The sequence below is a fragment of the Neovison vison genome, chromosome 1 (genome assembly GCF_020171115.1).
Source record: "Neovison vison isolate M4711 chromosome 1, ASM_NN_V1, whole genome shotgun sequence".
NCBI lineage: Eukaryota > Metazoa > Chordata > Mammalia > Carnivora > Mustelidae > Neogale > Neogale vison.
This window is the reverse complement of record NC_058091.1, coordinates 222616612-222635216: the sequence shown is the minus strand read 5'-3', so window position 1 is coordinate 222635216 and position 18605 is coordinate 222616612. Positions and strand designations below refer to the sequence as shown.

Sequence of the window (18605 nt, the reverse complement as noted above, 5' to 3'; positions counted from 1 at the left end):
GCAGACAGACAGGCAGAGAGAGAGGAGGAAGCAGGCTCCCTGCTGAGCAGAGAGCCCGACGCGGGGCTCGATCCCAGGACCCTGAGATCATGACCTGAGCCGAAGGCAGCGGCTTAACCCACTGAGCCACCCAGGCGCCCCATTAACTCTTTATATTGTATAGGAGTAGCATTATTAGTTGTGGAAAGGATAAGGCTTGGCGTTCTGGCTTGACTCCAAGTTACTTAAACCTCTCTGAATATGTTTCCTCATCAATAAAACCAAGATAATGGTATCTACCTCACAAAGACTTGTCAATTAAATTAGATTACACATGATGTAAAATGTCCGCACACTTCACTTTAATGACTAAGGAAATATTAACACCCCCTCCTTATCTTATTCATAAGGAGTATGATACTTTTCAAAGGGTTTACTTCAAAAATAGTTTCATGTTCTTGCAGTTCATGCAAAATGTGGAATAGTTAAATATGATGATAGGAATCAATAAATAACATTGTATTGTCTTTTAGCGCAAATAACAAAGAATGTAGGTCATGATAACAGGGCTTACAAATATTTTAAATTTAAAATTTCATTTTCTTTGATTTCACATATGCTTTTTTCTCCAAATACAAATGTACCAGCCAGTAAAGTTAAGGGATTATTTACTTCCTTCCATGGATCAAAGGTACCCTAGCTAACTGGAAATGAGATCAGACAACTTGCTCTACAGTTACTGCCTCAGTAGTTTCCCTGGTTGAAGGGTTCTTACTTGTCTTTTTCCTTTATCATCTTTACTTCCTACTCAAGTGATCTGGGAGTAGCCAAGGTAATAATTTCCTCTCACGAACTATTATTATGGAGCTAAAGAACATGTATAACATCCTACTCAACTTCTTTCATCCATTTTAACTCTGGTTCTTTATTTTAAGGCTGATTTGGTCTTCAAAGGAAGCAACAATACTCTGTTCCCTTCAAGTATTTAATTTTTATATGTGAAAATTAACTTCTCATTTCATTTTCCATTTATTGTCTCAACAAACATTTAGTGTCACCCACTATACGCCAAGGACACTACTAGGTTATAAGTACAAAGGTTTCCAGATCATTTATAAACTTTGTGAGATTACCATCCCAAGGTATAATTGAAAACACTCAAAACTCACCTATCAAGAAGAGCAAATGAGCCCAAAGCAAACATACAAAACATCATTCTACAAAAATCAAGCTCCAAGTTACATATATTCCCAAACTGTTTTTTCCAGATGGCAAGTATAATACACTATCTGTATTATAACTTCTCTGTTGAAAAGCAGAAACAACTTTTTCTTCTGAGGCTATTACAAAATGTTGATAATCAACTGTCTTTTGGTAGAACCAAGAGAACTATCCACCTCTTCTGGCTTTTCTTCTTCTCCTAAGAACGTGTTATTAATTTTCTTAATATGTTACCTCTCTTTATTTTCTCATAAAACTCACACACAGGGTAGGATTTGGCACAGAGACCCATCCTAAACCACTAGTAGCTACTAGTGGTTGCTAAGGAAAAGAAGAGGAAGTGGTCAGAGTAGACAAGAGTAGAAATTAATCTTACACATATTGGCCCAGACATGAAAAGTGTTAAAATATTTCAGGTCTTGAGGTTAGAGGTTTTTCCCCTTGAGCATCACAAAAATATCAGTACAACAAGATAGATTTTTTTTTTTTTTTTTTTGCTGCCATTTGTGGCAGATGAATGCATTTGATTTGTTTGAAATCAAGTTATTGGCCTCTATATGCTATTCTATAGAAATCCAAAACACCAATGATCACACTTAAGCACAAAATCAACATTAACCAGAACTGTAGTTACCACTTTGGTGAAACACAGAAAAACAATTATTTCCAAAATTAATTTTCCCAATTTCCTTCAAATACACCAGTTGTACGTTACATTTCTTTCCCTGTCATGAATTTAAAAAACTGTCATTCCTACATTTTAGTCTCATCAACATAAGCTATAAGAGGGAAGAAAGAAAAGTAAATTGCCAGAAGAAATTTGAATATAAAAGAATATGTTGAAAATCACACTCCAGTGTCTTTTTAAAAGTTCCAAGCAATGGTTCAGTTTCCCCTTTCCTCCTTCATTCTGCACTCCGCCCCCCATCCTACTTCGCCCAGACAGAGGGTAATAGTCTGAGCTGCCCTGGTTGAGTTGATCCTAAAGTTAACATTCAGCAGCCCATTTCCAGACAGCAGCGCTAAATCTATTTGGATAAAACGCGTGTGACCCAGACAGTTGGCATTTGGCCCAAACGCGTTGCACCGGCAGCTCAAATAAAAACAAGAGTAAGAAACTCACTCTCTTGTTCCCTCTCAGTGCGCTTTTTCACTCTCTTTGCCTCTAGTACAACAAGGAAAGAAATTACCAAAGACAGGAATTGTAGTACACATTATCAGAAGGCAGCTTTCCAAAAACCCCTCTGGCACTCCAACTGCCCCCCCCCACAACAATCCCTGAACTTTGATCCCATATACCATATACACAGACATACCCAGATATTCAAGGCTCCGGAGGGTTATGAGTCTAGCACGTCGTCCCAAGTGGCCAAAAGTAAATCAAAAACACACGCTTCCATCTCTTTGATTAGCCTATTAAAAGCTTAACGTATCCTAGAGCATTGGGGCTATAGCTAGCACATTAATTCTGCCCTCTGAGCCCAGGCATAAAATATGCACTTGTCTGACTACTTAAGACATTGACATGAAACTATAAAATGCAGGTTTTTCTTTAAGAAAGCTAGAGATCAGTTTAAAATACACATCATTATTACCTTCCCGATTACTTTTTGGTGATAGTTAAAAGACCACAATAATCATAATCAAGTCATATTTCACAAAACATGTCTATTCGTATAATAGACGTGTATTTTTTGCATCATAAAATACTTGCAAGACCCAGATTTCTCCAACCCCCGACTAGTCTGGAGTTAAAAAGATTTCTATCCGTAAAATGAGTTCAGTCAAGCTCACTCATTGCCATTAAAAACACACACACACGCACATGCACACATACACACAGGGAGAGAAAAAGTTTTCTACGCGTTATTCAGAAGACAAGCAAAGCACAAGTTTTAATTTAAAAAAAAAAAAAGCAAAAACGGTTTCACTGAATATTGTTAAGTCTTCCTTACCGTTTTCATCTTCAAATTCTGATAAAAAGTAAGTTTCAAACAATAGAGATTGCACTGGACGACTCACGTACTCTCTCCCCTCTCTCTCTCTCTCTCTCTTTTTTTCTGCCCCCCTTTGCAAAGCCACAGCAGTCAGTTACTTATTCTGCAGCCAGAATAAAACCCTATAGTCTGGCTAAACCGGGCTTTAGAGACGGACTTTGCGATTTGGCAATAAAAGAGATGCCACCAGGCTACCATCCAGAGATGCTGCCTTTGCAAATCCCCTTTCTCTCTCGACCCCCCCTCTGCAAAAAAAAAAAAAAAAGGAAAGGAAAAAAAGAAAGAAGGAAGGGGAAAAAAAGGCTTATTGGGGGTGGAAGTGGTGCCCTCTCTTCCTGGACAGCTCAGTGCCTTTGCTATGCAAATAACATGTGAAGAGCATCAAAGGGTATCAAGAGAAAAGAAGACAAGAGGAGCAGGAAGGGCAGCAAAGTTTTGTTGAAGTAGCCCTAGATCTCACTACCGGCCCCCAGCCAACTTGAATTGCAGCAGGAGAAAATTTTGGCAGCTTTTCCTCGGAGGCAGAGCACACTGACGTCAGTCTGCAGATGTGCCGGGCTGCGTCGGGTGCGCATGTGTCCTGGGTCGTCACGTGGAGGGGGAGGGGAGGTAGAGGTACAATCAGGGTAACCAACTACCAGCCATTCAGAAGGGCTTAGACAATGTCAACTTTTCCACCCTGTGAATGAGAGAGATTCTGGCCCTTCTAAACTCAGTCCCCTACCCCACTCCGCCTCTTTTTCTTCCTCCTCCTCTTTTTAGAAATTCTAGCCTGGTTTGTGATTAGTTGTTTCTTGGAAAAAGGAACGGGAGGGAGAGGATGAATGACTTCAGATGAGTTAATGTCACTGTTAAGATCGCTGGTGTCCTTCTCCGTGCATTTTTTTAAGTCCACGCAACAAAAAATAGTAAAAGTTACGCATAAAGTGCCCTTAAGGAAACTTACAGCAAACTTAGATCAGTGGCATATTTCAAGACTCAGTAGCTACATGTGCATAAAATGCCTGTGTTTTTTCAATATACCTCAACAAGTAAAATTGCCACCAACAGGGAGAGTAGACTAAAGTAAACTAAGACCAGCACATTTTCCATCTGATTACCGACTTCAGGTTATGTGGGGCTTTAAAAGAAGTGGGGGGGGGGGGAGTGGGGGAGGAGGAAGAAAGAGAAGCTTGCATTATTTCCAGATGAGGGTGAGACTGGCTGGTGTTTTAAAGTGCAACCGGGGAAAGCTACAAGTGGAGTGTATTTTTTTAAGTCAGTCATTGAATGAAACCTCAATGACTGTCCAAATGAAAATAAATCCAAAGTCAGACCCCCAAAAAAGGGAGGGAAAAAAAAAAAAACAGGAACCATGCTGCGATCTCAAGATAAACAAACAAAACCTCAAAACTGGTTCTTCAAGCTTCCCAATCCCACCCTCCGTCCCACCCCCACATATCCGTACACACCAGTTGCTAGTACACACTTTAAAGGATAAAACACCACTAAAACATAGCACTTTCACTTTCAGTTGCTGGGAGAAAGCCATTGGCATTAAACTGTGGGGGAAATGCCCAAATATGTTTTCCATGTCCTAAAGCAAGCAAACAAAAGTCTGGCACACAAATCGGAAACAGGAAAAAATGTGAAAATAGCTCAGGACAAATGTTGCCTTTCTGCGGTGTAATCTGCTGCATCATTTATCTGTCTCTATGGTTGAATGTAGGGTAGGGAGAGGTTTAAGAGTTTCCGAAGCTGGGGGTGGGGGGACACGGGTTGGGGGGGGTGGGTATTGACGCCTTGAAATTCCAGTCGGTAGTTAACGCCAAGTCAATTTCCGATGGCCAGAACCAGAAAGGGGAATTGGACCGGAGGGAAGGGGGGTGGGGAGGACGCTTCTGAATACCAGCTCTTAAGTTTCAAGCTTCTGCTAACATTATTGCTCATTTGACATTTTTTTTTCTTCCTACACCGGAGGTAGTAGGTGTAATTCTTCTGGTGAATACATGAATAGTTGGCTAAAATAAGGCATGAATCAGACTGAGAACGTCCAAGAATACAGTTATTTCCATTCTTTTTCTGAAGGTTGAAGGGGAAAGCTTTTGTCTATAGTCTATAGTACTCATCTTAACCTTAATCAGTAATATTTGGCTCAAATCCATTTAAAAAGTAGAAATACATCCTGTGGTTGGCATTGACAGTTTTAAATAAGGAGGATTCATATAGAGATAGATAGGTGATATAGTTAGGTAGATAGATAGAGATGTATTTGCATTAAGATACATGGATGACCAATCCCCTAGCAATAATTGTAAACACAAAAAATAAGTAAGAAGAGCGGGTACAGAACTGTTTTTGCATGAAACCACCCTTTAAGTAGTTGTGAACTTTATCCTTAATTTTAAAAAACTGGTATTAGATAGATACCGCCAGCACAGGAAACTAAAGTTAAGGTGTAAGTAGGATCATCTCTACACGTTATCTGAAAAGTTTTTACTCTCAACTAAGACAAACTGCCCTAGGAAGTATTAACATTATAAAGGAAAGGAGCCTATTCGAGGAGAAATGGACATTGGCTAATTACTTATTCAAACACTGCCATCCTGCGTCTAAAAAGAGTAATGAAAATTTCCAAAAGATTCCTTTTCTCCTCCAAATGACTGAGTTAAGGGAAAAAAAAAAAAAAACAGTATGAGAAAGGGAAAAACATTATTAGCATGAGAAATGAAGTGTCAGTTTAGCTTTATATGTGCATGCATGTGTGTATACAAGTAACTGCATTACACGTATGTAAGTAGAGAAATAGTATAATGAACCACAAAATACATATGATCCAGGTTTAACAGGTGTCAACACATGAAGAATTTTTTCCTATTATTTGCTCCACAACCCTGGATATCTTGAAGCCAATCCCAGATAACATTTCATTGCATCCATTAAATACTTACCTATGTTTCTAAAATATAAGGACAAAAAAATAATAACCATGACTATACCACTATTTCTCTTAAAACATTAGTATTTCCAGAGTGCCTGGGAGGCTCAGTTGGTTAAGTGTCTGCCTTCGGCTCAGGTCATGATCCTAGAGTTCTGGGATCCAGCCCCATGTTGGGCTCCCTACTAAGCAGGAAACCTGCTTCTCCCTCTCCCATTCCCCCTGCTTGTGTTCCCTTTCTCATTGTGTCTCTCTCTGTCAAATAAATAAATAAATCTTTTTAAAAAATTAATATTTCCTTAATTGCAGCAAATATCAGATGTCCTCAAATGTCAATAAAGGCCTAAAACACTGTATTTTTTGGAATCAGGATCTACATATTGCATTAGGTGGATCAATCTCTTATGTCTCTCTTTTTTTTTTTTTTTAAGATTTTATTTATTTATTGACAGAGAGAGATCACAAGTAGACAGAAAGGCAGGCAGAGAGAGTGAGAGGGAGGCAGGCTCCCTGCTGAGCAGAGATCCTGATGCGGGACTCAATCTTAGGACCCTGAGATCATGACCTGAGCCGAAGGCTCAACCCACTGAGCCACCCAGGCGCCCTCTCTAACTTTTTTTATTGAAGTAGAATATTCACACAGAAAAGTACATACTTATATAAATGAGGAAAAATGTTCAGTCTAACAATTTTTCCTAAAGTGAACTTGCCCATGTAACCATGTGACCATGTAACTCTTCTACCTATCATTTCCCGCTTGTTTCTTTTTTATCTTACAATATGAATGCCATAATAATATCTTGGGATCTTAGCATATATAGCACTTCTGTTAACATGGAAATGTTTTAGTGCAATACCCATGCATTAATTCCCAACTGAATTATTTGAAACAAATTTAAATTAATCCCTGAATGAATTTAAGGTACAGTAGAATTCTTTTAAAGTTTTATAATGACCAGTCTTTACTCTTTGAAAAATTTTCTCTACAGTTTTTCATTTCTTTCTCTAAGAAATGAAGATCATAGACAGAGTAGAGTTGAGAGCAAATTCCCTACTTACACCTAAAAAAAAAGCTTTGCTAGTAGTCTCCAGAAGTCTTAATAAACCAAAGTACACAGAGACCATTCAGGAATGGAATAAATGGAAAATTGGGAGAGGAAGGAATTTGTATGTATGCATGCTCACAAGTATGCATTTCAGAAATTGAAAAAGAAGAAAAAAAAAAAAAAGCAAAGGCAGAAGAGCTTGAGAGCCCAAGAATAAGGATTGAAGAAATTTTAGAGGTAAGAACAGACTTTTAACTTGCAGTTTTTAGTGTGTTAGCATGTAAATTAGATTTAATTATTTTATTTTTATTTTTAACTTAGATTTTAGGCAGTTAACATACAATGCAATATTGGGTTTCTGGAGTAGAATTCAGTGATTCATGTATGCATGTATTGTATGTATTCATGTATTGTATGTATTCACATACATACAATACCCAGTGCTCATCACAAGTGCCCTCCTTAATACCCATCACCCATCTATGCACCTCCCTCCATCAATCTTCATTTTGTTATCTATTGTTAAGAGTCTCTTATGGTTTGTTTCTCTCTCTCCTATTTTTCTTTTTCCCCCTTCCCATATATTCATCTATTTTCTTTCTTAAATTCCACTTGTGAGTGAGATCATATGGTATCTGTCTTTCTCTGACTGGCTTATTCCACTTAGCATAATACACTCTAGCTCCATCCATGTCATTGCAAATGGCAAGATTTCATTCTTTTTTATGGGTGAGTAATGTTCTACTGTATATAAATACCGTGTCTTCTTTATCTATTCATTGGTAGATAGATAGACATAGATTTAATTTTTTAGGTAAAAACCAAGACATTTTTAAAAGATTTTTAAAAATTTATTTATTCATGAGAGACAGAGAAGAAGCAGAGGTAGAAAGAAGCAGGCTCCCCATGAAGCAGAGAGCCGGATGAAGGACTTGATCCCAGGACCCTGGGATGATGACCTGAGCTGAGGGCAAACACTTAACCAACTGAGCCACCCAGGTGCCCCATAAAACCAAGGCATTTCTTAAAATTAGACTGTTTGCTTGTATTTGTAGAAAAATGAAATGAATTCTGATTTCATGTTGGTTTAGAATTACTAAATTGGACTAAATCTACAAATGTCAACATGAATAAATTATGTAACATTAAGTTGAAACACTGCAATAGCTATATTGATTCAAACTGGGATAGGATGTACATAATATGGTATAATTTATATAAATATATATATAAAATATGTATTTCAAACTTACAAAAGCATTCACAGGAAGGATATACAGTCTCTTGAAGATCATAGTTACCTGGGGAAGAGAGAAAAGAATAGGACTAAGGAGGAGCACAAAGTAGCATCAACTAAAACTATGAATTTTACCTGAAAAACAAAACAACTAGAATTATCATAAAATGATAAAATCTGCTAATTCAAGGTAATTAATATCTATTATTTTGATCTGTATTGTGGGAATAATTTACAATTTTACAAAAACAAAGGAAATTACCATTTTTAAAAATATTTTATTTATTTATTTATAAATAAGAGAGAGCATAAGCAGTGGAGGGAGCGGGAAGAAAGGACTGAGAGAGAGAAGGAGCAGACTCCCTGCAGGGAGCCCAATGTGGGGCTTAATCCCAGGACCCGAGTTCATGACCTGAGCTGAAGACAGATAATTAACTGACTGAGCCAACCAGGCACCCCAAGAAAGATTACTGTTACTTGTTATTACAGTTAATCTGGCAATTTCAGAAATTTCACAGTGCCAAAACAGTTTTAATTACTTACTATTTTCTTCTTTATTTACTTTTCTTATTTATTTTTTATTAGAGTATGAGATTAATAGCAGAAAGAAAAAAACATATTGAAAAGGGTAAGTATAATTAATGATTTATAACCATACTATACAAAGAACATCTAACATTCAAAATGGAGAAGATGAAGCCAAAGCATACCACTGAGATAAAAACATAAACCCCAATATGCTGATAACAATTAGCATTGTGCAAAAGGCTAAGGAGTATAAAAATATAAAGATCCTTTTCTCAATAAATTCACAAACTGGAAAACAAGATTAAAGTGTGATAAGGGAAAATACAATAAATTACATCATTTAGTGATATATATTGTTAATGCTTTGTGCTCCAAATGGGAGAGAACACAGTGAAGTCTAAATAAGGATTTTTCCGACATCCATGTTGCCAGTCAGTTGTTCAATTTTGTGGTTCTTTCCTTGAACTCACAGCAACATTCAGTTCATTTATGACTCCCAACTTCTGGAAATGCTATAATTTCTTCCCGTGGGTTCTGTCACACTGTACTCTTCTAGTTTTCCTAATTCCCCAATGGTACTTCCTCCTTCCCTTCTAAGTTACTAAATATTAAAATGCCCAGGAGTCCTGATACCCATTCTATTCTTTATCGACTAATTTTTCCTTTAATTAATGTATGCATTCCAATGACTTTATTTATTTTTTTAAAAGATTTTATTTATTTGACACAGAGTGAGAGATCACAAGTAGGCAGAGAGGCAGGCAGAGAGAGAGGGGGAAGCAGGCTTCTTGCCGAGCAGAGTGCCTGATGCGGGCCTGATCCCAGGACCCTGAGATTATGACCTGGGCCAAAGGAAGAGGCTTAATCTACTGAGCCACCCAGGTGCCTCTTTCCAATGACTTTAAAGAGCATTTATATGCCAAAGCTTGTTAAAGATTTATTTATTTATTTTAGAGAGCGAGAGCTTGAGCAGAGGGATGGGCAGGGGGAGAGAAGAAGGCTCCCACACAGAGCCCAACTCAGAAGTCAATCTGAGGGCTCTGAGGTCATGACCTGAGCGGAAATCAAGAGTTAGATGCTTAACCAACTGAGCCACCAAAGCACCCTGGGATAACAATGACTCCTATATCTAAATGAACTTCATGTGACATAAACAGGGATCAACAAGTTTGTCTTTTCCATGTATAAAATGGAACTCCAATGCTCTAAGTCTCTAGTCAGTATGGTTTTTTCAGCCCACTTTTCAGTTTCTTAACATGTATTCTACATATTATGTGCGGGGTTCTACATATAATGTGCAAAGTTTTGGTGGGAAAAATACGGAAAAGTGTATTTATTTCATCTTAGAAATCAGAACTCCTCTCTGTTGCGGTCCAAAGGTTTGTGTCCCTCTCAAAATTCATATGGTGAAATCCTAACGCCCAATATGATGGTAGTAGGAGGTAGAGCTTTTGGGAGATGGTTAAGTCAGTTCTACCCCGCATTAATGGAATTAATGTTCTTATAAAAGAGATTTATGAGATCCCTCACCCCTTCCACCATGTGAGGACATAGTGGAAAGGTACTGGCAAGGAACCACAAAGAAGACCCTCACCTGACCATGCTGGCGTCCTGATATCAAATTTCCAGGCTCCAGAACTGTGACCCCCCCCCCAAAAAATTGTTGTTTATAAGTACCCAGTTTGTGGTATTTTGTTAGAACAGCCTGAACAGACCAAGACTCTCTCTTCTTTACTGTTAAAATATTTTAAAAATATTTATTCTCTATTGTGAAGTGTCTCTAAAGTCTTTTTACCAGTACAATTTTTAACTGGGATAAATGTCATCTATTTACTGACTTTGAGAGTACTCCTTATGTATTTCAAATTTGGGTTCTTTGTTGGATATAGATACTGTAAATACTTTCTCCCATTCTATGCAATGCCTTCTAACTCTTTAAAAGAATTTACCCTTTTTCTACACAGAAATTACTAATTCTAATATAGCCTATTTTAACTCTTTTTCTCTTATGTTTAAGTCTCTTTGTAAAGTTTATTACATGCAATTGTCCTAAAGCAATAAGAACCTTTTGTCCTGCTGCCATTTGAAAATAAGAATATATATATCATGTTCCAATCAAAATGAACACTTTATACCCTAAATAAGCCAGAAGTAAGAGGGAAATCCAAGACTGTCTTCAAAATAACCTTGAATATTTCCCATAAATTAACTTTCTACCAAAAAATTATTCCGTACTCTAATGCCTAAAGGTATATCACAACTTATGTGTATATAGTATACAGAAGTGATGTAGAAAAATTCATATTTTTTCCCACTATGAACATGCTAATGCAAACTTGGAAAGCTTGGAGGGATTTTTTTCCCTTTAAACATAGGCTGTAATTTTTATATGAATAACCAGATGTTCCAAAGTAGACATCCTTGCAAAATCTTTTCCAGAAACATTTTCTTTCTACATGTCTTCCTTTCATAACTAATATTAAAAATTTGTGTGCTGCTTTTATCCTCCACACTCCTAAGTTAGTTTCTTTCCTCGTTGAAGTATGTCTACTAACAGTTCTTTTAGGGGCAGTATGCAGCAGGAGGTTTTCAGTTTTCATGTCAGAAAATCTGTTTTGTCCTCATTCTTGAATAATAGTTTAGCCAGTTATAGAATTCTAGGCTGATGGCTTTTTCCCCCCTCAGCATCAATATCTGTTATTGTAGATTGTTGCAGATTAAAGGTAAGTACTATTTCTATCTTGCTAACCTATCTTTTCTCCTTACTATCTTTGAAAACTCTTTGTCCTTGATGTTTTGAAGTTTCAATGAACTATTTCATGATGTGGTTTTACCTTTATTTATCCTGCACAGTATTCTGTGAACATGTTTTTCTGAGTTGTTCTGTATACTGAAAATTTTTCAGCTCTTATCTATTCAAATATTACTTATTCATCATTCTCTAATTTTTAAAAAAGATTTTATTTATTTATTTGATAGAGGGAGAGCTCAAGCAGAGGGAGCAGCAACCAGGAGAAGCAGGCTCCCCACAGAGCAGGAAGCCGGATACAGGACTAAGATCCCAGGACCCCAGGGTCATGACCTTTGCCAAAGGCAGACGCTTAACCAACTGAGTCACCAAGGTGTTCCTGCAGCCCTTTTTAGATAGAAGAAATTTATTTCTTCAAACAACTTCAAAATATATATTTTAAAGTCTTCATCAGATAATCCATAAAATTAATTTCATTGAGAGTGAATGCTCCATTTGTTGGATGTTGCTACCAGTAGGATACCTTCAGTTTCAAGTAACATAAAAAATCTGTCTCAATTTACTAAAACCAGAAGGAGAATTTATTATCTTATATATCATGTTTCCTCGTAAAGCATCCCTAGGGTCAACTAATTCACCGGCTCAACAACATTATCAGAATTTGTTCTCTCTCTTTTGCGACTCTGCCATACTAAATATGCCAGATTTGCCCATGGCAGCTCTCCTTATGGTTACAAAATGGCTAAACAGTTCCAGATGTTCCATAAAGACCCAATAACATCCAGCAGAAGAAAAGAAGTCATCTCCTCCTGTATATTTTTTTAATCAGAAAAAAAAAATCTATCCCAGAAGTTCCTCAGAAGACATATATATTAAGTCAATATTGCATCAAATGTATTCCTAAGTAAATCACTAAAAAGGGGATTCAGACAGCCATGTCCAGTTTAGCTAAACACATGGCTGTGTAGACTAGAATGGATTATCCAAACAAAATTTAGTTCCCCTAGAAAGTAGGAAGAACAGAGGCAAAAAAAAAAAAAAATATATATATATATATATATATATATATATATATATATATATATATATATGCTGTCCTGGCTTTCTTTGCTTTAAATTTTTTCACTGATTTAATATTTGCTTTCTTTGGTCATTTTACTAGGAAAACTGTTATGTTTATGGTTTGCCATTTTTATTCATTTTCTCCTCCTCTTTTTTGACCCATTTTTACCTAGGAATTTTAAAATTGCTTTTAAGTTGCTAGTCTCTTCAAGCCCCAAGTCCATAACCAGTTACTACAGTGTTTAAACATTTCCATGATAAAATTATTTATTATATAATAAAATAATCCAAAAGTTAATGACTTAAAACAATAAACATGTATTTTCTCATCATTTCAGTGTTTCAGAAATTCAGAAATAATTTATCTGAGTAATTCTGGCTCAGGGTCTCTCATGAGGTTGCCGTTAAGATTTTGGCCAGGGTTAGTTAGTTATCTGAAGGCTGAAAGTGGTTCACTTACACAGCTGAGACAGTGCTGCTTTGTTGGCAAGGGACCTCAATTTCTGCTCCTGTGTCCCTCAATACAAACTGAGTGTTGTCATATCATGGTGTCAGGCTTCTTCCAGAGCTTAGCAATCCAAATGAGTACAAGAGAGAAGATGCAGGAGTGCCTGGATGACACAGTCGGTGCAAGGTCAGGATCTCAGCTTAGGTCAGGATCTCAGAGTCATAAAATCAAGCCCCAAGTCAGGCTCTGTGCTCAGTGCAGAATCTACTTGAGATTCTCTCTCCCTCTCACTCTGCCACTCTTGCTCATGCGCACTCTCTCTCTCTCTCTCAAATAAATAAATCTTAAATTTAAAAAAAAATAGAAGTGGCAATGTGTTTTATGAGATAGTCTTCAAGACTACACACTGTATGTTTGCCATATTCTACTGGTCACAGAAACCAACACTGACACATGTGAAGTTGGGGCTACCTAAAGACGTGAATACCAGCAGAGAAGGATCACTGATCTTGGACACTGGCTATTACACCCATCCGAGAATCAGTGGGTATTTCACATATGCCCACTTACTTCCTGGTCCTAAAGCTGTATCTTCGCATCTCTCTCTTACACCTTGCTAGGTTCACAGCTTGTTATAAGCCTCAGTAGTTTTTGTTTTAGATCTCTTTTCACAGAAGTTTTGGCTGTGGAGACTCACTCAAGCCATTAGCTTCATTCAGAGGCCTTGATTCTAGTCCTCCTTCTCATATGGAGAAGTATAATATTCTTTTCCAGGAAAGAATCAAATTCTCATATTTAGGGTGCCTGGGTGTCTCAGTGGGTTAAGCCTCTGCCTTCAGCTCCGGTCATGATCTCAGGGTCCTAGGATCGAACCCCGCATCAGGCTCTCTGCCCAGTGGGGAGCCTGCTTCCCTTCCTCTCTCCCTCTGCCTGCCTCTCTGCCTATTTGTGAACTGTGTGTCAAATAAATAAATAAAATATTAAAAAAAAAACAAATTCTCATATTTACTAAGTATCTTCTAAATCCAGAGGCAAATACAACTACGGCATTGTTTCTACTGATAGCTATTTTTCTTCTGATTTCTGAGCCATTGATGTTTATCTAGCTTTTAACTCTCTCTCTATTTTTTTCTTTTCTTTTAAATTTTATCAATGCTAAAAGTTATAATAAAGAGTACACTAATGAGTGAGAACTCATTCTTATCACTTTCAAGTCTTATTTTTTTAGCTTTTTATTTTAAACTAATTTTAAAGTTGCAAAAATAGTAGAGTTCCTATATATCTCTCACCTAGCTTCCCTAATGTTAACATCTTATATAACTAAATTAAAAATTATTGAGCCCAGTAGACTACCATTAGTAGTAGACTAACATTAATAATACTATTTTTTAATAAATATTTTATTTATTTATTTGACAGACAGAGTAGGCAGAGAGGCAGGCAGAGAAAGGGGGGGAAGCAGGCTCCCCACGGAGCAGAGAGCCCCACGAGCCCAATGTGGATCCCAGGACCCTGGGATCATGACCTGAGGCGAAGACAGAGGCTTTAACCCACTGAGCCACCCAGGCGCCCCTAATAATACTATTAACTAAATTATAGATCCCACTCAAATTTCACCAGTCTACCATTGATGTTTTCCTCATCCAAGAGCCTGTCTAGTACTTGTAAATCTTAGATCTGATAAAGGATTTGTTTCCAGAATACACAAAAATTCTCAAAACTCCATAAGATAGCAGACAATCATATTCCAAATGGGCCAAAAATGCCCAAATGCTTTATAGACTTTTTTCCATCCTTTTGTGCTTAGCCTTTCTGAATTATTTTGTTTATGTCTCCTATATATTGCAGTTGAATTTTGCTTTTTGGATTAAGAAGAGTCTCATTGTTATGACTAATGTTTGGTCTCTTATCTGTATTAGGAGAGGCATTCTTCCTTAGGACATGATCATTCCTGTTTGTTCTTGCTGACTGCAAAACTCCAAGGTTACTCATTTTTTGATACTAAGCACTTTCTGGAACTGGTCATACTGCAAGTAGGTATGTTAAGGTAACCACAATGTAGCTGAGTGATATTTCATCATATGAATGTACCACATTTTGTTTATACATTTGCTTATTGAAGAACAGCTGTATTGCTTTCAATTCTTGGCAATTACAAAAAAGCCCTGCTATAACACTTGTGTGCAAGATTTTGTGTGGACATAAATTTTCAACGCATTTGGGTAAATACAGCATAATTGGTTGGTTAGTAAATATCTACAAAGTATTGTTAAGAAATACCAAACTGCTTTTCACAGTGGCTATATAACTTTGCATTCCAACCAGCAATGAATGAGAGTTCCTGTTGGTCCACGTTTTCACCAGCATTTGATGTTATCAGTGTTTTGATTTTGGCCATTCTAGTAAATTTGTAGTGGTATTTCACTGTTGTTTACTTTACATTTCCCTAATGACATATGATGTGGAAATCATTTCATCTTATTTGCTGTCTCTGTATCATCTATGGTGAAGTGAGTATTCTGACCTTTTGTCTTCTTTTTAGTTGGTGTATTTGTTGTCTATTGTTGAGTTTTAAGAGTTCTGTGTATATTTTGGTTACTTCTGTTATCGTTAAGAGATACGTATGTTGCAAATATTTTCTCTCAGTCTGTGGCTTATTTTTTCATTCTAACAGTGCCTTCAACAAAGCAGAAATTTTAAATTTTAATGAAGACCAATTTATTTTTTCTCTCATGGATTGTAATTTTGGTATTGTATCTAAAATGTCATCATGAGGGGCACCTGGGTAATACAGTCAGGTAAGGATCTGATTCTTGGTTTTGGCTCAGGTCACAATCTCAGGGTGATGAGATTGAGTGATGTGTTGATTCTGTCTCAGCACGGAGTCATTGAGGTTTCCCTCTCCTTCTTCATCTGCTCCTCCCCCAACTCATGTGCACACTCTCTCTCTAAATAAATCTTTTTTTATTTAGATTACCTATGTTCTAGAACAGAACATAGTTATGTTCTAGAATAGTTATGTTCTAGAATAGAACATAACATTGCTATGTATTTTTTTATAGCTGTGCATTTTACATTTAGCTCTATGATCAATTTTTGTTAAAGGTATGTCAGTGTCCATGTTTTTTCTTTTTTTGGCATGTTCATGTTCTACCATGATTTGTTGGAAAAGACTCAGCTTTACTAGATTATCTTTATTCCTTTGTCAAAGACCAGCTGACTATATCTGTATGGGTCTTATTCCTGAGCTTCTCTATTCTGTTACATTGACTTGTATCTTCTTTCATCAGTATTACAGTGCTTTAAGTACTGTAGCTTTATAATAAATCTCAAAGCTGGTAACAGTCTTCCATATTTGTTCTTCAGTATTTTAGTAGCTACACTGGATCATTTGCCTTTCTGCATAAACTTTAGAATCAATTTCTATTTCTAGCTTCCTGAGAGTTTTTATCATGAATGTGAGTTGGAAAATGGCTTTTTTGTAACCTATTATTGGTATGGTCATGATTTTTCAGCTTTAGTCTGATGATGTAGGTCATGAATTACATTAATCGATTTTTTGAATGTTGAACCAGTTTTGTATACCTGGAACAAATGCTACTTGGCACTGGATAAATTTTTGTTCTACAATGTTGAATTTGTTTTATTTGGGATTTTTTGCACCTATATTCATGATAGATATCTGTCTTTAACTTTCCTTTCTTGTAATCTCTTTGTCTGGTTTTAGTGTTCTGGTAATGCTGGCCTTATAGAATGAAGAACTGTTCTCTCTGCTTCTATTTTCTGGGATGGATTGTACAGAATTGACATGATTTCCTTCTTATATGTTTGGTAGAATTAACCACTGAAACCATCTAGGTCTTACACTTTCTATATGGGAAGCTTATTATTGATTCCATTTCCATAACAGATATAGCCTTATGCAGTCTAGCTATTTTTCCTTGTGTATGTTTTGGTAGATTACTTCTTTCACAGAACCGGTCCATTTCATCTAAGCTTTAAAATTTGTGGGTATAGAGTTGTTCATGATATAGCTTTATTTATCCTTTTAATTCCTGGGTTTAGTACTGATGGCCCCTCTTTTCATTTCTGATATTAATATGTCTCCCTTCTTTCTTGGTTAGCCTGACAAGAGATTTATCAGTTTTATTGATATTTTCAAATAGCCAGCTTTTGGTTTCAATGATTATCTGAATTGATTTCCTGTTTTCATTTTCCTTGATTTCTACTCTGATTTTTATCATTTTTCTTATTATTTTGGATTTAATTAGTTAGTTATCTGTACACCCAACATGGGTCTTGAACTCACAGTGCTGAAACCAAGAATCACATACTTTACCCAAGTGAGTCAGCCAGGTGTACCTACTTTGAACTTAATTTGCTCTTCTTTATCTAGTTTCCTAAGGTGAAATCTTAAGATTATTGATTTAGAACTTTTGTCTTTTCTAATATATTCAATGCTATAAATTTCTCTCTAACCTCTGCTTTTGTTGCATCTCACAAATTTTGAGGAGTTATATTTTCACTGAGTACAAAATATTTAAGCATTTCTTTTGAAATTTATCTCTCTTGAGATACCTTAATGTATTTGTTTAGATGTTGTTTAATCTCAAAATATTTTGGGATTTTTCCAGTTATCTTCCTGTTATTGATTTATAGTTTAGTTCCATTGTAGTCCGAAAGCATAATTTGTAGTCTTCTTTTAGAAATTTATTGGTGATGCAGAATGTGGTCTTAGTAAAATGTTCCATGTGCACATGAAAAGAATGTGTATTCTGCTATTGCTGGATTACTACCCTATAAATGTCAATTAGATCGAGTTGTTTGATGGTGCTGTTCACTTAAACTATATCCTTACTGGTTTTCTGCCTGCTGGATCTGTAATTATTGATAGAGGAATGTTGAAGTCTCCAACAATAACTGTGAATTCATCCATTTCTTCTTGCAGTTCTATTAGTTTTTGACTTATATATTCTGATAAGTTAGATGCATACACATTAAAGATTATTACGTCTTTTTGGAGAACTGATAGCTTTATCAGTATGCAAAGTTCCTTGTAATCCCGTATCATTTTCCTTGCTTTGAATTCTGTTTTTTTCAAATTAATGTAGCTAAGTCCAGGTTTCTTTTGATTAATGTTAGCATGGCATATCTTTCTCCGTCCCTTTATTTTTGATCTGAATCCTTATATTTCAGATGGGTTTCTTGCAGAAAACAGAGTCTTGAGTCTTCTATTTTTAACCACTTTGACAGTCTTTCCTGAATTGGTGTATTTCGTCCATGCACATTCAAAATGATTATTAAATAATTATTATCTGAAGTAATACCATATTTGTTACCATTTTCTATTCATTGCTTTTGTTCCCTTTGTTTTCCTTTTTTTTTTTAAGGTTTTATTTATTTATTTGACAGACAGAGATC

General features: G+C 36.3%; 1 protein-coding gene across 2 annotated transcripts in view; it reads right to left on the bottom strand.

Moving 5' to 3' along the window:
- ADAMTS6 (ADAM metallopeptidase with thrombospondin type 1 motif 6) overlaps positions 1 to 3859 on the bottom strand; it is a 294254-nt gene extending 290395 nt beyond the window's left edge. For both annotated transcript variants that reach the window (XM_044268162.1, XM_044268174.1), the window contains exon 1: positions 3156 to 3859. The gene's annotated coding sequence lies outside the window, so the exon portion shown is untranslated. The remainder of the gene's footprint in view (positions 1 to 3155) is intronic.
- Between the last annotated feature and the right edge of the window lie 14746 nt (positions 3860 to 18605).